Raw genomic sequence first — 6,674 nt, 5'->3', positions numbered from 1 at the left:
TATCCAGAGAAGCAGTGACACTGGAGACGGAGGCCGATATGGGGTCATGGAGAAAGGAAGCTGTTGAGGACTCTAGATTCATGGGAAGACAGGGACTAAGAGCTGGTGACCAGGAGGCAGACTTGCAGAATGTGCCATTTGGAAGTGTAAATTATTATATATGCCTGAGTGGGGTTTGTTTTCTTTTGTTTAAAAAAAAAGGAAAAAAAGCTAAAGTGGATAGAGAGAAATGCTGTTAACTGATGGTACATGGAGGGGGTTATAATCATTGTACTGAAACAAGTTGCATGAACGTAAATCTGATGATCTGCCCTGTGAACTTTCACTCAATCCACAATAAAAACCTTAAAAAAAAAAAAAACTTATGTGCGTCAAAAGACTTCACCAGAAGAGTAAAAAGGGAACCCACAGAATGGGAAAAAATCTTTTGCAATGACACATCAGACAAAGGACTCTTTTCTAAAACATATAGGAAACTACAACATCTCTACAAGAAAAAGACAAATAACCCAATTAAAAAATGGGCACAGAATATGAACAGACGCTTCACCAAGAAGGAGAGATCCAGGCAGCCAACAAACATGAAGAAATGTTCATGATCACTAGACATTAGAGTGATGCAAATCAAAACAACAATGAGATATCATCTCATACCAGCAATTACAGCAAAGTTTTAAAAAGTAGAGGACAATAAATGCTGGCCGGGATGTGGAGAGACTGGGACACTCCTGCAATGCTGTGGGATTGCAAAATGGTCCAATCTCTCTGAAAAGCAATATGACACTTCCTCAGAAGTTTGGAAATAGAAATACCTTTTGATCCAGCAATTCCTCTACTTGGTATTTACCCACAAGAAATACGAGCCATAACATGAGTAGATATATGCACATCAATATTCATAGCAGCACTATTTACAATAGCAAAAAGATGGAGACAGCCTAAGTGTCTATCAACTGATGAATGGGTAAACAAACTCTGGTACATACACACCATGGAATATTATGCTATTTTGAAGAATAACAAGGAAGCTGCAAGCCACCACATAACATGGATGAACCTTGAGGACTTCATGTTGAGTGAAATTAGTCAGTCACAAAAGGAGAAACACTGCATAGGACCACTACTGTAAAAGACTGAGAAAAAGAACCCATACTACAGAGGGGTGGGGAGTCTTTGCTGGTTACCAGGATGTGGGAGGTGGAGTGAGGGGAAGGAGGGGAAAGTGGAACACAGGGTAGGGAATAGACACAGGATAGTTTGGGTGCTAGGGAGGGGGGCAATACACAAGAAGGGGGAGGGGAATGGAAGAACAAAGTGAACGGCCAAACAATTAAGCAGATTTGCATGGGCTAAATTGGGCAGAGATAAATAATGACGTATGCACAAACTTGAAACAACAGGGCTCTGGGATACAGGAATGGGCAAAAGGAGGGAAATAATGTTAAGATGCTTGGCTGTCTTTTGAATCTTGGTTCCCCTGGCATACCATTATAAAATAGACACTTGAGGGGGAAAGAAAGGAATAGCTAGAAATATCATCATAGAAAGCTTGTAAGTCCGTCTTCTGCCTATAACAGATTGGAATATCTAAAATGGGGCTACAACATACCCAGTGAAGGAGGCTTCCTGAGGAGTCTCTGCAGTATATAAAACCATAGGTTGAATCCTGAACTGCAGCCAGAATCTTCTGAGGTGGGAAATTTCCACTTGAAAGGACATGCAGACCAGACTGGAGCAGCTAGAAGAACAGAAGATACTTCTTGAAAGAGAGACCTACTGGAAAAATACAAAACAATATAGGTAATCTGACTGACTACTACAAGAACAAGCAAGTTGCTCGCCCAGGAGACATCAAGGCAAGTGGTCAGTTCCCCTCAGAACAAATCCCCTTCCAAGACTAAGACTCAATGGGAATACACGTTCTGATTGGTGACCACATTCATCACTGATAAGAAGAAGTGAGGGAAAACTAGCAATGAAGCTACGAGCTAAGCCCTACGACGTTCAATAGACTACTGTGAACCCAGGTGGAGACCTGGTCAGCCAGCAGTGTGGCAAGACCTGGGAACTCTTGGGCCCAGAGTCAGTGACATAGCCACAGAGGACTAGAGTGGAGAGTGAAGGATCCAGCTGATAAGAAGAGAGGACATGTGCATAGGAACACCCACACTTGCAGATAATACCCACTTATCCTGGCTTCAGTGACTGGATGATCAGAGCTCAACTAGAAGAAGAAAGAAGAGGAAAAAAATAGTAATTTGATACAATTTGATGAACTTGACCTACACCTATGGGTGCAGTAGCTCAAAAGAGGGAACAAATCTTAACAGTGAGGATCATTCCCACCCCGACCCCCTCCATACACAGAGTAGACAGGGATGGGTAACCTGGACATCGGCTACCCAAAATGGGGGGGGAGGGGGGCTACAAAAGCAAGAAGTGACTGGCTTACAAGGTTTCAAGAGGGAGCCTAGATCCAGAGGGTGCGGAGGAAGGTAAAATCTCCACTGAATAGTAGTATCCAATCTGTCTGGGCGGGGCTAATGAAAGGGGATGCAGATAGGTCTCTTGTGATACAATAGTGAATAATTGTTATCAGGACTGATTGTGAGGGTTGGAAATGTAAAGGTAGATGTTTTGTAGCCAAAGGAGGGGAGTGATTGACTTTGTAGTCTAGGAGCGGAGGTCCCTGGGACCATCAAGGGAGAAAAGCAGAGAGCAGACGGAACCCTACCCAGAGAAGCAGTGACCCCAGAGATGGAGGCAGAGATGATGATGTGGAGAGATGGAGCAGCAGGAGACTTTAGACCCAGAGAGGAAGAGGGGCTGTGTGCAGGGTATACCCTTTTTTGGGTGATAATGTATGGATGGGATTGTAACCATGGCAATGAAACGATATATGATAGAACGAATGTAAAGCTAATGTTCTCCCATGTAAACTAGCACATAATTCACAATAAAACATTTTTTAAAAAGAGTGATATGTTGAGCATACAGGTATTAAAGGGAAAAGATTAACACCTTACTATATTTATTCCATCTGGAAACTGTTCTCATTGTTTTCCAAAGCTCAATCTGTGCTGAATTTTGGAGTTTGAGGGAGAAGGATTCACAAAAGCTTTGTCAGCATCTCATTGTTTCTTCGCCCCTTCCTTCTTACTTCTCAAGCCCCTTTGGTTCTCTTTTCTCCTCATTCTTAACTGACTGATGTCCAAAAAAACCAACTCATTCCAGTTTGTCCAGTAATCTCCTGTTTTTAACACTGAAAATCCCATATTCCTGGAACCCCACCCACCAGCCCCAGGCTAGTCACCCTTTCAAAGGAACATCTTCTTTAGGCCAGGGCCCTCTGAAGACAGTAGAATTTAAGAAACCCTTCCAAGAAGTCTGCTCACCCCAGCTGTAGAGTTGTTCTAGATCATCCCTCATCCCAAAAATAAAATATGCACCTAAAATGAGCCAAGGAGCTAGGAGATGACTCCTCCAAGCATCTCAAATTCTAGTAAAAAAGATGTAAAAGAAGTCAAGCAGTTTGGGAAAAAGGCTGATGGTCCTCTTTTGATTTGCTATGGAAACAGAAGCAGCAGCAGTAATCACTTCAGTGATTTGGAAATTCAGAGAATTTCCAAAGCCTTGGTCTGAATCTAGAGGGTGGTGATGGTTATGTGCTGTGGAGTCCGTTCCAACTCATAGCCACCCTGCAGAGGGTTTCTGAGGCTGTAAATCTTTATGGGAGCAGAAAGCCTCATCTTTCTCCCACGGAACAGCTGGTAGTTTCAAACTGCTGACCTTGAGGTTAGCAGCCTGACTCGTAACCGCTTCGCTACCAGAGCTCCTTAAGGAGTATAAATGTGTCAGGTGAACAAGCTGGAGAAAGGATATTCTAATATGCAACAGGATATGCAAACACATGGAGATTATGCAGTATGGGTGAAGTGAGAGGCCCAAGGAGCAGCAGAGGGGAAGAATGGGGAAAATGGAGGTATTTCTAATTCTGGGGACTGATTTTCAGTAAGAAAACAACAGTTACAGTTGCCAAAAAGAGACTCTTTTGACTTCAGGTTTAGATTAGCTGTTCTCTTGTTCCCATCCATCGCTGTGAATAATCAAAAACTTCCCACTGTCCCAGGGGAGAGCATGTTCTGGATCCTGTCCTACTTATTATATTCATCTTGTTAGTTCTTAATTGTTAATGTGAATAAATATAAAATCAGATGTGACTAAACACTACCACAGGCTGCACGAAGTAGCAAAAGGCAACTTTATTTCTGATCTACTACTTACATGTAAACATCTAACTCAGAGAATCTTGCCTCCTCTCCAGGGACTCATGCAGCTAAGTCGATGAAACACCTGAGTATCATGCAGCAGAACTTGGATTCATTTATTCTCTCGTTTTAGAGCTCTTTGCTCTAAATATGTGTTGTCCCCTGTGGAGGCCTGAGTTCATCAGCAGAACACCAACATTTCAGACCTTATATATAACAGGATCCTTGACTAGGAAACTTGCCCAGTAATGGAGTATCCTCATGCTTACTCTGGCTTCCTTAACTACCTTGACAATCAAGGATCTCACTGTATCATTTCTTTGTGTTACCCCAGTCCATGAAATAACTACCTATAGTCTGCACCATATTGAACCATTCTGGCCTTGCCTAGCAGGCCTCGTTGGTTGCCTACCAAAACCCATACCCCTTCTTGCTTCCTAATAGAAACACATGTTTGTTGAAGGTTGTTGACTACCTTCAACTAAAAGGCAATCCCATTACTGGTAATGGTGGGGACACTGGTGGCTCAGTGGTAGAAGTCTTGCCTTCCATGTAGGAGACCGGGTTCGATTCCCAGCCAAGGCATCTCATATGCAGACACTGCCCATGTTTCAGTAGAGGCTTGTGTGTTACTATGAGCTTCCAGACTAACATGGAGTATGAAGAAAGGTCTAATGAGCTACTTCCCAATACCATGTCAATGTAAGCACTGTGGATCACAATGTTCCAGTCCATGGGAATGGCATAGGACAGGCAGCATTGTGTTTCATTCATTGCACATGGGGTCATCATAGTAGGTACCCTAAAGAATATTTTGTTGTTGAGGCTGAGTCCACTCTGATTCATGGCAGCCCTGTGTGCAATAGAATGAAACAAAGCTTACCGAGTCCTGCGCCATCTTCATGATCAAATCCATAGTTACAGCACTGTATTTTGTGTGACTTCCAGCCTACAGGCCTCAACTTCCAGTGTTACATCACACAATACTAGTGTTTCCATTGAATAATTTTCAGAAGTAGATCACCAGGCCTTTCTTCCTAATCTTTCTAAGTCTGGAAGTTTCACTGAAATCTGTCCACCATGGGTGATCTCACAGGTATTTCAAGTACCAGTGGCCTAGCTTCCAACATCATAGCAACACACAATCTGCCAGTACAACAAACTGACATGAAGTTTAAAGTGTTGTTGTTCTTAGGTGCCATCAAGTCAGTTCCGACTCATATCGACACTGTATAGGGCTGTTGAGGAGTGGCTGGTGGGTTTGAATCGCCGACCTTGAGATTAGCAGCCCAGTGTTTATCCTACAGTGCCACATATTAAATTCTCACATATAAAGGTCAGGAAATACTCACATGATAATATTATTTTTAAACAATAAGAATGTATCAGAAACTAAAACAGAAATGTCACAGTCATGGCTGCAGTCAATATAGCTGTCTTTGGTTTTGAAAATAGTGACAATCACAACATCCCTGAAATTTTTGTCTAGGATCAAATACCAGTCACTAAAATGGTCTGGCGCTGTAGGATGATGCACTGAACAGCAAGGCAAGGTCAGCTTGAACAGCAAAGTCAGCAGTTTGAACCCTATTCAAGGTCGCTACAAGTCAGAACCGACTCTACAGCACTTAACAACAACAATTATGCTCAAAGAAAGTCCTGGCGTGGCACTTTAGAATAAGTACTGGATTGCTAACTGCAAGGTTGGTAGTTCAAACCCACCAGGCACGCCTCGGAAACCCTATACAGGATTGCTGAGTCAGAAGGGACTCAGTGGTACTTAGCAACAACAACGACAACATGCTCAAGAGCCAGTAATCCTGAAATGACAGGAGGTGATATAGGAAAATCAAAACTCACTATTGTTCTCAGTTAATGCTTTGTCCACATATTGTCAGTACTCACTGAAACTGCCACCCCACTAGATGAGCTGCTAGGGAACTAGAGAGCAACTCACTCATAGAAGAACAAAGGGCACCGCAGAGAGGAATCCAATTCCACGTACTCATTCACTCATTCTCTGGTTCATTTATTCCATTCATTCATCAAACTTCCATTAAGTGACTCCTAGGTGCCCTACAACTATTTTGGTGCCTAGGCTAAAACCCTTCCTAGCATATGTTTGCTGCTGTGTTTGTTCCAGTCACTATAGTTACTGTGATCTCTGTCAGCACCATCCTCATCATTATTCACGTAATGCTGGAGGCAAGGAAAGGCTACCATGGAAACCTAAGAAAAAATGATCTAGGTGTCCCCTGACTTATTTTTCCTACCATGGGGTGTGATGATGACATTTACCAAGTAGGATCACCCACACCACCTAGTAAGCTTTTTTTTTTTTTTTAAGTTTTCATTGTGAGTTATGTGATAGTTTATATAGAAGAACATTAGCTTTACATTCATCCT

Source organism: Chrysochloris asiatica, unplaced genomic scaffold (genome assembly GCF_000296735.1).
Source record: "Chrysochloris asiatica unplaced genomic scaffold, ChrAsi1.0 scaffold00031, whole genome shotgun sequence".
Classification (NCBI taxonomy): Eukaryota; Metazoa; Chordata; class Mammalia; order Afrosoricida; family Chrysochloridae; genus Chrysochloris; species Chrysochloris asiatica.
This window is presented reverse-complemented; position numbering follows the sequence as displayed.